The 15,045-nt window shown below is 65.7% G+C and overlaps 1 long non-coding RNA gene across 1 annotated transcript in view; it reads right to left on the bottom strand.

Annotated features, from left to right (window-relative positions):
- Positions 1–6,323: 6,323 nt before the first annotated feature.
- The window catches only part of LOC138846372 (uncharacterized), a 34,080-nt gene continuing 25,358 nt past the window's right edge, over positions 6,324–15,045 (bottom strand). The window contains exons 2-3 of the long non-coding RNA XR_011383854.1: positions 7,878–8,094; positions 6,324–7,414 (exon numbers count right to left, since the gene is read on the bottom strand). This is a non-coding gene — a long non-coding RNA (uncharacterized lncRNA). The remainder of the gene's footprint in view (positions 7,415–7,877; positions 8,095–15,045) is intronic.

Genomic DNA, 15,045 nt, shown 5'->3' with positions numbered 1-15,045 from the left:
ACACGGGGGGCCCTGAGCAGCCAGGGTGGGCAGAGGCCTCGGGTGGCAGGAGGAAGCCGTCCCATGGAAGACCCACAACAACCCTGCCTGCAGATGCGCACACTGAGGCTCGGAGACACGCGGGTCACGTGGGCAGCTCGCGGCAGAACCTCACCCTCGGCCCTACCCCACGGCCAGGCGCTAGACAGCCTGCATGCATGGCCTGCGTGCTCCTGTGTCTGCGTAGGCACTGCTGGGCGTCCTCCCGAGACCTGCTCCACCCCGGGCACCTGGCTGGGACCCCACCCCTCCCCGGTGAGCACCCCATTGAACAGGAGGGTGAGCAGACCAGAGAGGGCAGGTGACTTGCCCAGGGTCACACAGCTGATTACAACCAGAGAGACCACAGTGGAGCCCCCTGCCTCCTCCTCCAGGGGGCGCTCTGTGGCTGCAGCACCAGCAGCAGGGTGGGTGGCGACAGGCTGGCGCCCACCCTCCCGGTGTTGAAATCCTCCGATGCCAAGGTCCGTCCCTGAGCCAGTGAAATCTAAGTCGTGTGCACCAGGCCCCCAGAGCAGCGAGCTGCTACGAGCAGGGTGGGGAGCGACGCCAGGGGCCTCTCCCGGCGTCTGGACTGTGGGCCTGAGTCTGCCGCGTTGGCCATCCAGTGTCAGAGGTCGGGGAGAGGGCAGAAGGCAGCGCCTGTGGGCGCTGTCGGGAATGGGCCGCCCTCTGCTGGAGGAAGGGGGCATGGCCGCTCTCGGGGACTGTCAGGGCTTGGAGGACCCCAGGGCTCTTGTCAGTCTCCCAGCTGGCCAGGGACCCAGGGCGACGGCCTCTCCGAACTCAGAACTGCCTGTGATGCACATCCCCCTACCCCGGCCTTCGTCCTGTCTCGTCCTTAGTGAGCAGCTGGGCTGGGCACCAGGGACCCAGCCCCAAATCCCGCCCTGTGCTACAGTCAGAAAGTTAACAGCCTGGCGAACAAAGGAAGCTAACAGCGGGGGTGCTGACGCTGGAGGCTGCTCCTGGGGGGCGGGAGGTGGCAGGGGCTCAGGGGAGGGTGCGGAGGTCAGAGGAGGGGAGAGAGGGGAAGAAGGAGAGGGCCTCCGGCCATCCCGACAGCCCCCGAGGCAGAGCAGAGTCCCAGCAAATGTCAGAGGGAACACCCTCTGTGGGCACCCTAGAGGGTGGGACGGGGCCAGGGTAGGGGAGCACTGTGGGAGCTCCTGGGACCAGAGGGGCCCCGGGGCTGGCAGCTCTCGCCTGGGCTCTTGCTGAGCCCTCTGCACCGTGAACCCTGTGCCCCAGGAACCTCGCTGGGTTCACGGAGGAGCAGTGATCGACAGTGGGGTCCCGTGAGTGTGGGGAGGGCCTGCTGTCCGGGGGCTGGTGTCCGTGCAAGGTCATACAAAACACGGCCAGGGAGAAGCCCAGGTGGCCACAGAGGCGGGGCCCAGGGTGATGCAGCTGCCAGCTGTGGGACACCACAGAGCCCCCTGAGGTGCTGGGCGAGGAGGGGTCCTACCCTGAGCCCCACGGGGCGCAGCCCTGCCCACACTGGGTGTCAGCCCCCAGTCCACAGAAGCCAGGTCCTGACGTCCACGCGGGCCCTGGGGCGGGCACCGTTTCTGCCCCTGAAGGCCGCCGGAGGCTTAGGAACTGGTCAGTGTCACTCAGCAGTGAGCGCAGCCCCGGCCTGGTTCCAGGGCCCACAGCTCAGACACCGACACCTGCTCCGGGCCTGGCGGGGCCAGCGATCGCCCTCGGGAGCAGGAAGATGTGCTTTGTGGGAAGGAGACCCCTGCCACCTTCTGGGTGGCGCTGGGGCCTGGGTGGCAGAATCACTTCCCCACCTGCAGGCTGCAGCACCCCTACCTCACCCAGAGGAAGGACCGCTGCACTCGGCACAGAGCACCTGCCCCCCCCCACCTGGTGTTCCATGGGACCTGTGGCAGGTGCTGGGCTTCCCAGGGCAGGGCCGAGAGCAGACAGCCCAGAGCTGCCCAGGCCCGGATGAACGCTTCCCACACTGTTCCCCTGTCGTCCTTGTCCTGACCCTGGTGAGAAGCTGAGACTCTGAGGGGCTGAGCAGCTCGCCGAGGTCACACGGCCTGGGGCCTGTGGGGTAGGGAGGCCTGGCAGCTCGAGGCCCCGTGCTGTGAGGAGGCCCAGCTGGCCCCCAGCACATGTGCAGAACTGAGCCCACCGCCCCATTTTGGCCCAGGTGAGCCCCAGCCAGCCCCTCTCAACCCTGGCGAGGTGCAGGAAAATGAGGAAATCAAGTCTGGCCCAGCTCTGGGCTACACAGACCCCAGCACCTCCACAGAGCCCCTGGGCCCCTGGGCCCCCGAGCGTCCACCTGCACAGACCCCAGAGCCCCTGGGCCCCCGAGCGTCCACCTGCACAGACCCCAGAGCCCCTGTGCCCCCGAGCGTCCCCCCGGGCCAGGCTCAGGGCGCTGGGGTTTCCCTGGTCTGATCCTGCACTCGGCAGAGGTGGCCCCAGAGGAAAACTATAGCCTTCCAGAAGCTTCCAAGCCCTCCCCAGGCTGCTGCTGAGCAACTGTGCCCAGCACCCCCTGCAGCCTCTCCCCACCCCTCCACCCCAAATCCGGCCCGGCCGGGCTGCTCCTGCGGGCCAGGGCCTCACTGCCCAAGGCCACGGCTGCCCCTTGCTCAGCTTCCTCAGGAAGGGGCCCTTGTCCCCCTCAGGCCCGGGTCCTGATGATTAATGGAGGACAGCCGCCCTCTGGCCCTGGGGCAGAGGCCACCAGCACACACCGCGGGCCGGGCAGCGTCTGGGGCAGGAGGGCAGGCTGCCGTGTCCTGCACGCTGGACTCTGAGGAGGAAGCGGCAGGGAGGCTCCGGCCCTCGGCGAGGTCTCCCCTGGAGCAGGGGAGCTGTGGTCACTGCCAGCTCTTTGGCACTGCTGGCCCCCACCCCCACGCAGGTCTGGCCCTGAGTCCAGCACGCCTGCCCTGCAGGACCCCTGTGCAGTACCAGACCCTCCTTCTCAAAGCCCAATCCTGGAGCCACCCCGAGAGCCACAGCCGGCAGCCCCCGGCCCTGGCTGAGCTGCGGTCACCTCTCCAGCCCGGCAGGGCAGAGCAAGTCCCCAAAAACCACCTCTGTCCCGGACCCAGGGCGATCGGCTCCAGGACCCGCCAGGGACACCAGGCTCCGGACGCCCCAGGCCTTTCTCTGAAACCCACACATTCCCCGCGGTACCTGAAACCCTCTCCAAGTCGCTGGCAGCCCCAGGACACACAAAGGCCACGTCGGAGATGCTGCAGGGCGTTGTTCAGGAAACAGGACAAGAAGGAAGTCAGCACAGGTCCAGGACAGCCGCTATCATTTCCCAAATATTTCTGATCCACGGCTGGTCGGTCCGTGGGTGCAGACTGTCCACGTAAGGAGAGCCAGGCGCGCCGGCCAGGAGGAGCCGTGCGTGGGAAAGCCAGCCCCGCACCTGCACAGCCAGCACTCAGAGCCCACAGCTCTCGCGAAGCAACAGTGCTCAGTAAGCGAAAAGCCGGGAGATGCGTGAGGTTGCCGGCACTGACCCCTGGGTGATGCAGAAAAAGGCGGGTCCACGTTTTGACCCGATAGTTATGTCATAGCACTAATCGGAGAGGATATATTTCACGCGTGGTATGTAGCACAGATTCCATTAACTATATTTAATAACAAAATAATGTTTTGATTCTGTTACATTGTTAAGTAACTATAATCAATTCTATATTAACACTGGTTATGTATTAATGATATAAAAACAAAAATCAATGTGTCCCAACTACTCTCTTTAGTTAGCAGATTTATTGGGTTTTAAATTCAGACACGGAAAACTGCACCCCCGTAAAGTACCCCGGGCGGTGTAGGTTCCCAGAGCTGTGCGACCACCGCCACCGTCCAAGGTTAGAACATTTCTGGGCCCATCGGCTGTCACCCCACCCCGGCACCCACGCATCTGCTTCCTCTCCCTGTGGACCTTGTGTCCTGGGCGCTCCCCAGGAATGCACTCACACACACACAGCCTCCCTACACAGCGGAGGGCTTCCAAACGCCCGAACCACATCCCAAAATCCATGCTCTAAGCCCGAGTGGCCTCTGAGGACCAAACACGGGCCAGCGCCGGGCAGATGCCAGGTGCCAACCCCAGGCAGCCCTTGGCCCTGCCCCGGCCGCGAAGTCCACACAAGTGCAGAGCTGCCCACTGCCCCCTCCCCACCTCCGGTCGCCCCCCTGACCCTGCCTGTCTCCACCCAGTGCACCCTGACCTGCCCCTCCCCCCCACGGGCCAGGGGCCATAATTAGCTCCCACCGGTCAGCACTTTCCAACACCCACCCCCCAGGAGAGGAAAGCACTTCTCAAACGCTGACATCTGAATGTGCCAGGGAGGAAGAGGCTCCCTGGGCCGCCCTGGCTCCACCACCCCAGGCTTGGGGCAGCTCCTGGGACAGCCAGGGCGGACAGCCAGGCTGTAGGGACCAGGGGTGGACAGCACCCTGGGCTCTGGCAATGCGAGGGACCCGTTTGGAATGAAGGTCTGGAATTCAGGGTCCCAGGGGTGTGGCCTAACTGCACTGTGGCTGCACCGGGCCCAGGACCCCGAGACTGGGGCCTGGGACCTGGGACAGGCTGGGGGGCAGCCTGGCTCAGCGGGGACGCACGAGAGAGGCCCATGGCCAGCCCTCAGCCCACATTAGAGACAGGGGCCCTCTGCCAAGTTATACGCTAGTGCCAGACTCTCCCCAAGGAGTCTATCCACCCTCAACTCGATTTGTTAAACTTTGTTATGAAATTCTTCAAACACAGGGAAAATGAGAAATACTGTGTCTCTCAGGCCTCCCGACACGTCACACTACAGTGCGGCCGGCACCTCCCCTGCAGACAGAGCGCGTCCTGTGCGCCCAGCGGGCTGGCTGGCGGCAGCTCACCTGCCCTCAACGGGCCGCAGGCGGGGACTCGCTGCCTCTGGCGGTGGCGGAAGAAGCTCGTGGCAGACGGACGGGGCAGCTGCCGGGCACAGGGTGCGAAGGGCGGAGGGCAGCAGCGGCCGGTGGCACCAGCAGGAAGCAGGGGCATACGGGGAACCGCAGAGGTCTCGGCTGTCGGGGGACGAGGCTCAGAGGAGCAAGGTGCTCAGAGTCACCGGCTCACTGGTGCCCCCGTGCACGGCTCACAGCCCAGCCCCCCGCCCCACAGGCCCCAGCCATCTCCCCGTGGCCACAGTGCCTGCCCCGATGCACTCAGCGGGTCTGATTCGCTCCTCTGGACCTCAGCAGTGGGGCCCGCCCTCCAGAGCCCCCCGCAGGGCTCAACTGGATCCTTTGCTCCCCAGCTCCAAGGCAGACGGTGATGACCTGGCCTTAAACTCCGGAGGAGCCGCCGGGAGGTCCTTCCTCTCTCCGGAGCTGCGGGACCCCTTTGGCACCGGGAGCCCCACGCTCGGAGCTGTCCCCCGTCTGTGTTTGGGAACCTCAGGCCCCCACCTGTGGGTGGGTAATCTTGGGTCCTTGTCCGCGTTCAGTTTGCCCAGCCATTGGTGGGTGCAGCCGTAACCTTGTCCTCGCTGGCCAGCACGGCCACAGGTGGGGAGAACGCAGTGTTGGGATCACTGTGTTTTTTAGCTGCTTGAGCCCTCGTCGGTTTGCTTGTTTTTGGAACTAAGGTTCTCCTGCCACTCAGAAGCCACAGGGAAGAGCTGAGTACCCGGCACACAGCAGAGCCGGGAACAGACAGCTGCCTGAGGCCGGGAGCCTGCCCTGAGCCCCGGCCCCGGAAGGTGGTGAACAGACCCCCATAACACTGCGTGCGGGAGGCCGCCGGGAGCCTGGCAGGTGCAGTGCACCGTGCCGCTGTTTCTCTGGAAAGCAGCAGAAATCTGGACCCATTGTCAGCACGTCCACGTCTCCTGCCGTCCATCAACCTCAGAAAACAACTGCTGAAACCTCACTTCCGCCCGCGGGTTCCCACGCAGGCGGCCCGGCGCGGGGAAAGTGCTCGGCCGTCAGCAGCTCCCACCCTCGCCTCTTCCTCCCCTTTCCACAGGAACTGAGTTTAGTTCCTTTTCCCCCAAAAGCCGGACCGAGAGGAAGCAGCCTGTGTCCAGGCAGCCTGCGCGGGGCACGGGGCGGGGTGGGCTGAGGCTTCCTGCCTGCCCTCTGACCTGTGCCCCCACCCCACCCTCCACTGATGGACGGCTCCCACGGCCCCCGCCAGGCAGCCCCCTGGATTTCACCGGCTCACCAGGGTTGGCAGAAGGGGTCCCCTCTGAAACACGCAGAGGCACACTCTCCCCGCCCCCCAGGGCTACCGCCCGCCCGCCCCACGCCGCCCCGGCCCCAGCCTCAGAGCTTTCTACAGGCTGCTCCGTTGCACCCCCACCCTGCCCAGTGGAGAGGAACAGGAGCAGAACTGGGGGCACACACTGCCCAAAAGGACACCCACAAAACCACGAGGGCGGCCACCCCGGGCCGGGCAGGGTCCAGTCACAGGTCCTTCCTTTGCGTCCACCCACAGGCTGGGTTCCCGTCCAGTCTGCGCCTCTGCCAACGCTTCAGTCGCCAGGAAGCTGCCCAGGCTTGTGTGCCGCCAGGGATGGGAGCTCGTTACTTCTCAAGGCTGGAAAGTGATTGCACAGAGGAGGTGCACCTGCCTCCCTGGCTTCCTGCCCCACGGCCGTGAGGCGCGGGCACGCCCGGTCCTGGACGCTCCTCACTGCTCCTCGACCTTCCTGAGGGCTGGCCCCACCTGCACCTCTCTCCAGACAGCAGAGGCGGCACCTGGAGCTTCGCGCTTGGCGAGTCGGTCCTCAGGATGCGGCTGAAGACACAGCAGGGGTCCAAAGCCAGCCTAGGTAACCCCGAAGGCTTAGGGTCCTTGAGAGACCCTGGGAGGAGCCCGCAGGGCCAGGGACGCCTCCAGGGAGCTGTGGACACTGCTCCCGGACACTCCAGGGAGCTGTGGACACTGCTCCCGGACACTCTGAGAGACCGTGCCTAGAGACCCTCGGGCCTCGCCGCCCCGGGTGTCCACGGGACCCAGGCGAGAGCTCCTGCCCCCCCCACCCCACCCCTGTTTCTCTCTGTGTAATTACTGCCTGTTGGAGATTTTTTAAGGGATAATTTAAACGCTGTGATTCCCTTGGAGGACAGAGTACTCCCATCTGACAGAGAAGGGTTTGACACCTGTCAGGGGAGGGGTGGGAGGCAGGGGAGGGGGAGGAGTGGGAACAGCAGCCTTGGGGACCTTTAACTCTGAGCCATCGCTAAGGGGAGGCAGGCCAAGGGAGGGCAGGGCTCGGGGGAGGCCTTGCCGCCGGCAGCACCACGGGTTGGGAGCTGAGGGCCAGGGCCCATCCTGCATCTGTCGGCTGTGTGGTCCCAGCCTGCACCGTCATCACCATCCACGCCGACCACAGCAGTGTTTCTGGAAAGCGCAGAGTTTTTCATCTGGGGCGCGCTCCGGCCTTCGGCCCCAGCTTGCCTCCCTCTCCCCCGCCCCAGCCCGGTGCTGGCAGTGCACCTGCTGACGCTGCGCGGGGGCCCGGCACAGCCCGTGTGTGCTTAGGGAGGCAGGCTCCCGACCTGGCCTGCTGCCCAGCCCTGCCAGGCAGACGGGCCTCCCCACACACACCTCCCAGCACCAGCGGCAGAGGGAGGCTCCCGGCTGCTCCAGCCTCCCTCCGAGCAGGTGCCGGGCCTCCCCAGCGCGCCTCCCACACCCACAAATAGCAGAGGCCAGGGGAGCTTCATCAGTGCTTGGCTTCTGGGAAGCTGAGTGGGCAGAGAGACCCAGCAGGGGCCAGGAGCCAGCAGGAGGGTGCATGCCGCCTCCTGGAATTCGCCCTACAGGCTCTCCCACACCCTGATGCAGGGGATCACAGCCCTACCAGGGTCCCCGGTGCCGGACATTGCTCGTCCACTGCCTGAATGACATCGGGACCCTGCCCAGAACTCCACAGAGACGCAGCTCCGAGCCGATGGGGCTCCGCGGTCAGGACGGCACAGAGCGGCACAGAGCCCAGAAGACCCGCAGGCAGGCAGCCCGCAGGGGGTGACGCTCCAGAGCCAGCAGCAGGGACGTGGAGGGATGTCGTCAGCAAGAGGCTGAAAGAATGAATGAAAGAAGCATATATGAGCCATGACTGCTTTTCTGACACGCCACACATGCGTGAACACAGAGTAAACGCCTGCCATGATTGCCGTGTGCCCCGGAATCGTCACAGGCTGTCCCCGAGGGTGCTTTATAGGGGACTTTCAGTTCTTAAAAAATCTCTGGCGTGGGGCACCCACACCCCAGATCACAGTGCAGGTTCAAGTCCCAGCTCCTCCACTTCCGATCCAGCTCCCTGCTAACGCGCCTGGGAAGGCAGCGGAGAACGGCCCAGGTGCTTGAGCCCTGCGCCCACGTGGGAGGCCTGGATGGAGTTCCAGGCTCCTGGCTTCAGCCTGGCCCAGCCCTGGCATTGCAGGGAGTGAACCGGGGAGGGAAGGAAGTTCTTGATCTCTGCTTTTCAAGATGAAAATAAACATTCACAAATTCTGTTAACATGGGTACTCTAAATTTTTACGAAATGCTAGCTACTTCTAAATTGGCTTTTGGAGGAATGCACTCATTCTAAGTGTGTCTTTCAAGAAGACTTGACAAATTTGTGTCACCCTGTGAATAAAACCAGACGCCCCGAAGCCCTCGCCTGGGCCCTCTCAGGCCACCTCTGCCCCCCAGTCCTGGCCCCGTGCAGCCGCCGATCTGCCTTCTGCCGCTGCCTTCGACTCGTTCCCGCACCATGGAGCCACGCTGCGTCTGGCTTCTTTCACTCAGCACATTTTCAGATCCACCGTCTGCCGTGAATCAGCAGGCCGTGAGGACGGGGCTGTGCCGTGTGGGCTCGCCACAGCGTGTGCGCAGAGGCCCCATCGCAGCCCATCGGGCGGTCTCTCCTCTGTTTTGGATGAATGAAGCCCCTGACATGAGGGTGCGGGGAGGCTGTGCCCGCGGGGGTGCAGAGGGGAGCACCCGGCTCAGAGAACGCGCGCTCTGCCTGGCAGCCACGCCCAGCGGCCGCCACACGCCCACACCGCCCGCTGGAGAGCCCAGATCTGATTTCCAGCTCCGGCTTCTGCAAACGCAGATCCCGGGAGGCTAAAGTGGTTGGGTCCCTGCCACCCGCGTGGGAAACCTGCTTCTGGCTTTGGCCGGGCCCCACCCCAATCGCTGGAGGTGTTAGGGGAGTGAACCAGTGGACTGGGCGCTCAATCTCTCTCTCTTTGTGTCTCCCAAATTAGAAAAAAAAATAACCTAAACATCCTCATCAACAGCTGATTCCAGGGACTTTCCCAAGCCCAGCACCCCCTGACCTTGTGGGAAGAGGGGCCCACTCCCCGGGGAGGAGCCGCACCACCACAGCCAAGAAGTGGCTCCTGCGGGACAGGACCCCCCCCCCAGCCCAGAAGAACGTGCAAGCCGGTGGGAACCTCGTCTGGTTTCCAGGAGCGCGGCCTGCACTCGGCACACTTTGCACGGGGGAGTTCCCGTGCACCTGCCCTGCTCCGACGCCTGGCGCTCACCACCGGCGCCTTGTTCCCTGACCTGGCACTCAAGAAGCCCGTGTGGGTCTCGTCATAGGTGGGGTTGGGGCTTGGGGTTTGTGGCAGCTGCTGCACCGTTGCTGGGTGTTCTCCGTGGCCCCATGTGCATGCGTGCACACAGAGACGCTGTTTCCAGGACGCTGTCACAGGTGTCGCCACCACCAGAGCCACGACCCTGGCCAGAGTACAGTGCCAGGCCCTCGGCCGCAGCAGAGCGGTGAAGGGCACAGGCCACCGTCCGGGGCGGCCTCGGTCCGAGGGAGGGTCGGGCGGCTCCAGGAGGACAAAAACCAAGTCAGAAGGAGGCCCCTTGGGCCTCAGACCTGGAGACCACTGGCTGGGGGGGGGGCAGCCCCAGCCCAAGGCCCGGCCCCGAGACGCCCTGGCCTCCAGGCAGCCACGGCCTCCACTCGTGCCGCGCTGCACAGGGCCGCCCGCGTCTCCTCGGCTCGGCACCCAGCTCCGGCTCCCAGGCCTCAGCTGCTGCCACTCGCTCTGCCCCTCCCAGCCTGGGGAAGCCCTCCCTGAAGGCCCAAGGCACAGGCACAGCCCCCGGCACGGACCTGGGTGTGGACACCGCACTGACAGCCACGTCTGCCCTCTGCGAGGCAGCACAGACCGGGCACACGAAGGATGGCAGCGTCTCCATGGGTACGGCGGCCGTTCCCTGCCTCGCACTTCTCTGGATGTCTCTGCCCCTGTGCGTCCACACTGACAGTGCTCCCTCTGTGTGCCCTCTGCAACCCCACACTCCACATTCCTAAGCCCACCTGGCCCAGGCCGGCGTGTGTGTCCAGTACAAAGGACAGCGCCTGGCACCCACCAGGCCCAGCCGTCCGAACAGGAGCCTGCACACTTGTCCCTCACTGCCCGGCCAGCTGCCGTCACCTCCGGGTGTCAGCTCAGCGAGGACGGAGGCTGTCGGTCACCTCTCTGCCTGTCCCCAGTGCCCAGCACACAGGAGCTGCTCCTTGGGTCGCTGAGCCCTGAGCTGCAACACTGCCATTGGCCCAGCACCCTGCACAAAGCTGGGCCTGTCACAGCCCTCAACTCCCCCCAGTGGGCCGGTCAACGCCAGGCTCCTGGCCTCGTCCATCCCGGATGCCTGGACGCCAGCACAGGGCGGGGCAGAGCGGCCAGCGCCTTACTGAGCCTCCCGAGAGCTCCCGGCATCCCCATCTCACCCCTGCGCACCGGAGCCGCATTCCCAGGAGCAGGACTGAGCCGCAGGGCTGAGGACCCCACAGGGCAGCCCTGCCCAGACATCGCTGGGAGCAGGAGGAGCTCCTGCCCCTGTGCCTTCTGTGCCCTTGAACCCTGCCACTAACACAGGCCGGCCGTGGGGCAGTCATACCCGGCCGGGGCGGGGGCTGCCAGGCCGAGCTGCCACAGCACCGTGTGGCAGGTGTGGGTCTGGCACACTCTGGGGTTGGGGACGGGGGTCCAGAGACGCCTGCCGCTCCCAGCCCCTCCCCGTGCTGTCCTAGCCACAGCGCAGTGTGGCCCTGCCTGTCACCTATTCCGTTTCTCCCCACCCATGGCCGAGGCCATGACGAGAGATCTACTGCCTGGCACACGGCCTCCTCGGGGTAGAGAGGGAATGGGCAACGTGGGTGCCCCTGCCCCGGACCCTCACCCAGCCGGCTGCTGGGCACCTGCGGCCAGGGAGCAGCAGGTGTGCAAGTGCCCCGGCGGCGTCCGAGGCCAGGCGTAACCCAGGCTCCCAGGCCCACAGGAGGGGCCCTGGGTCCACCCACTCCCTGCCACCCCTGCCCGCGGCCCCGGGCTTACTGGAAACAGTTGTGGGCCAGTCTCCTCACAAGGAGAGCTCCTCGGCCGGAAACGGGCGGTTGAGGGCGAGCCACGGCGGGCGCACCTCTGCCTCCGCGTCGGGAGTCCCCACCACGGCCCGGGGTCGCCTCCAGCACAGCACGGGGAGGCCCAGGCTGCAGGCTCCGCGGCACTCCCGCCCGCACCAGCCTGGCTCCACGGCACTCCCGCCCGCACCAGCCTGGCTCCGTGGCACTCCCGCCCGCACCAGCCTGGCTCCGCGGCACTCCCGCCTGCACCGGCCGGCCCAGGAATCAGGCCCCTGAGCTCCCATGCGTGCTGGGGAGGGGCCGGCACTTGCCCCCAGCAGCTCGGGGTGACGGCACAGGACAGGAGGGGCGAGGAGCCCTGGGTACAAGGAAAGCCAGGGTCGCGACAGGACAGTCGGAGCCTGGACACACCAGTGGCCATGTGGTCTGAAAGGAAATTGGGGGCTTTTCGGGGTCCTGGGGCAGAACCTGCGGCCACCCCACCTTCTACACTGCTCTGCAGACCACGCCCACTCACATACCCCAGACGGGCGCCCCGGCCCCATGCTCGGCACCCTTTCTCTCCAGCTCCACACTGAGCCCCGAGCGCTGCCTAGCGCAGCCGCTCAGCCCAGGCAATGGGCACTGTGGTAGCATGTGCTGGGGCAAAGGCTTAGCGGCTGTGAGAAAAGACCCCAGCTACAGGGGCCAAGGGAGCAGGCGGACCCCTCCGGCTGCCAGCAATGTCGGCAAGAGCCGCTGTGGTCCGTGGGCACCTCTGCTCCACGCGCTGTCTCAGGGACCCAGGCTCCACCATGGCCGAGCAGTGCTGTCCCCAGCCTAGCAGGGGAGGGGGACTGTCACACTGACCGCCCCGGGGGGAGGAAGAGACAGAGGGAGTCCCCCACCTGTCTGTCACCCCTGTTCCAGTTTTCTGGTGAGGAGGCAGTCACGCGGCCTCACCCGGCTGCGGGGGGGGCGGAGGGGGGGGTGCGTCCTGCTGGGCAGCCGGGAGCCCAGCACAGCCGTTCACAGTGGGCAGGAAGGGTGGATCTCGGCGCACGTGGCCGTGTCCACCTCGGTCAGAACTGAACCCCTAGCCTAGGGCCCTCAGACCTACTATTTTCCCGAAAGTAGGTCCGTCTTCACAGGCAGGCAGCCCGCGGCTTCCACCACACAGAGGAGTCCAGGACTCCCCGAGTTTAAGACCTACAATGGCGTGGTTCCACATCCGCTCCTGCTCAGACGCTGGGAATCACCGGTGTGGTGCTGGGCAGGGGGTGTCACGTGCCCCCCCCCCGTGCCATGTGCCACGGACTCCTGGCCTAGAGTTCTGCAGTGCCAGGGTGACCAGGGGCTGCCCTGGCGGAGCGTCCCCCAGCCAAGCCCAGCACACCTATGCCAGCAGGTGCAGTCAGCCGACCACCTCTCCCGAAGTGGGAGTCCGGCTCAATGCGGCCACAGGCGCCCAGGAGCAGGGTCTGTGCTGTCTTAGCGGCCCCTCCCGCCGCCCTCGGCGGCTGCTTCTGGGTTCTGTGCCCCCAGCCCGGGGAGGCCTGGGAATCCCGAGGCACATAGTGCAGTGGGGCTGGACCTAAGGCTGTCTCCGGAGGGCCCGAGCTCTGTGCCTGGCACAGCATCGCGGCACAGGAGCGCCGCGGCTCCGAGCTGCTGCCTGCCTGCTGGAGCGGGGCTTCGGCACAGCTATGTGAGCAGTCAGCACCTTCTTATCTGAGCGCAGACTCCCCAGCTTCCTATCTGCCCTTGGAGGCCCACGGGCCAAGGCTGAGGAATTTGCCCGCCCAGAGGTGGAGACGGGCGTGAGCCATCAGCGTGGACAGACAGCGTGGGCAGCTGGGGAAGCCCCTCCCACAGGCACAGGGAGGGGACGTTCTGCTCCAAGGTCACACAGCAGGTAGCAGCAACAGGGGCAAATGCCCTCAGCCAGCAAACCACAGAGACCCTCGCAGGGTCCCTGCTTGGTGAATCCTTACTGAGGGGACCACAGATAGAGACGGAGCACAGCCCTGGTGCCTGCCTGTGGTTGCCACCGTCGTCATCCATACGAGTGACCTGGTCAAGGAGACGGCCAGCCTTCTGGGCCCTGTGCAGACTCAGGGGGCGGGGGGCAGGGCAACAGTGCTGGTCACTTGGCCAGAAGGTGTGTAGGACAGTGTCACCAGGGGCCCACCAGTGTCGCCACGGGCCCAGTGGTTGGTCCGTTGGTGCTGTGGTCATTTGCTGTGGGCTGAGGTCTGTGTCCCCCCAGTTTCTCCACCTGCTAGCCAGCCACAGGCCCTCCTGGCCAAGCAGAGACCCCAGGAACTGCCCTGACATGGCCGAGAAGGGAGGGACTTCTCACAGGACCCTTCTACCACTCCCCAAGGCGGCCGCCCACAGCTAGCCTGAGTGACCACCCAGCCGTCGCCAGCGGCCACCTCCCACCACAGCCCCTCCTGCGCCTGCTGCGCCTGCGCTGCCCCTTCCTGCCCGGGAAGCCACCAGCAGCCCAGGCAGACACAGCCCTGAAGCTGCCCCTCGCGCCTGGCCGTGCATGGTGACCGCCCACCCTTTCAGCCGGGAGACAGGGCCCTGTGGGCCCCAGGCCCTGGAAGCTGGAAGCTGGAACCCTGGGTGCCCGCGGAGGCCGGGCTCCCCTCTGGCTGTGATGTGGTTTCCGGAAGCTTCTCGGGGCCGTCGGAGGTTTCCAGCTTAGCGCCGGCTCTCCTCCCGCTTCCTGCCTGGGCAAGCACAGGTGCAGAGAACGCACAGGAAACCGTGAACGCGGCCTGAGGGACCAGCCCACTGGGGCCTCCCTCACGCCCCTCCTCTGCAGCTTTGACTCCTGACCTCTCCTGTATCCGCCCCCCACCGCCACCTCCCAGCATCTCAGAGCAGCTGTGTGTCTGCTTCTCTGCGCCGGCAAACGTCACCCACTCGGGGGTGGGGCCTCTCTCACCACTGCCCCCAGCCCTGGCACACAGGGCGTCCTCCCCAAATGCGTGGCTGGGGGGCCGTGGTTTCCCTCCCCAGAGCCGGGGCTTCCTCCTGCCTCGGCCCTCGGATAAGAGGCAGTGGGCGTCTGCTCAGGGCGCAGGCTGCCCTGGAGGCCCGGCTCTGAGGGCTGAGCAGTGGGGGCCTCCCTTCCCCAGGGAGTCATCTCTGGCCCGGGCCTCGGAGGGACTCAGAAATCCCCCAAAGGGAGATCAAAGCCCAGGCCCCACTTCAGAGGCAGGATTTGGGCTGCAGAGATAGGTGGCCTGGGGGAGAGATAAGGCAGGAGCGGGAAGGGAGGCCCTTGGACCATGAGCGCCGGGCCGCACCTCCTGGGATTCTGGCCTGGGGGACGCAGGGGCAGACACCACCCAGGGCCTCCAGGAGCCCCCGGGTGGGGCCAGGAGTCCAGCAGTGCCGCCGAGACTTGGGAAAACAGCTTGCGGCGGCTGCTGACCCGGCAGAGCCTTCTTCCTGGCGGCTCCACCACGCCACTCCTGTGTGCACCCCCCCACACACACACACAGGAAGGCAGAGGCGTGCGGGCACCCAACAATGCCTTCTGGAATGTTCTCAGCAAGACCCATCATGCAGTGCAGTTGTAATGGGCTCAGCTGAATGCTACGCAAGCACCCGCCAACAGTGAGGCCGGTAAACAACCGGCACGCATCCCACA

The sequence above is a fragment of the Oryctolagus cuniculus genome, chromosome 18 (genome assembly GCF_964237555.1).
Source record: "Oryctolagus cuniculus chromosome 18, mOryCun1.1, whole genome shotgun sequence".
Classification (NCBI taxonomy): Eukaryota; Metazoa; Chordata; class Mammalia; order Lagomorpha; family Leporidae; genus Oryctolagus; species Oryctolagus cuniculus.
This window is presented reverse-complemented; position numbering and strand designations above follow the sequence as displayed.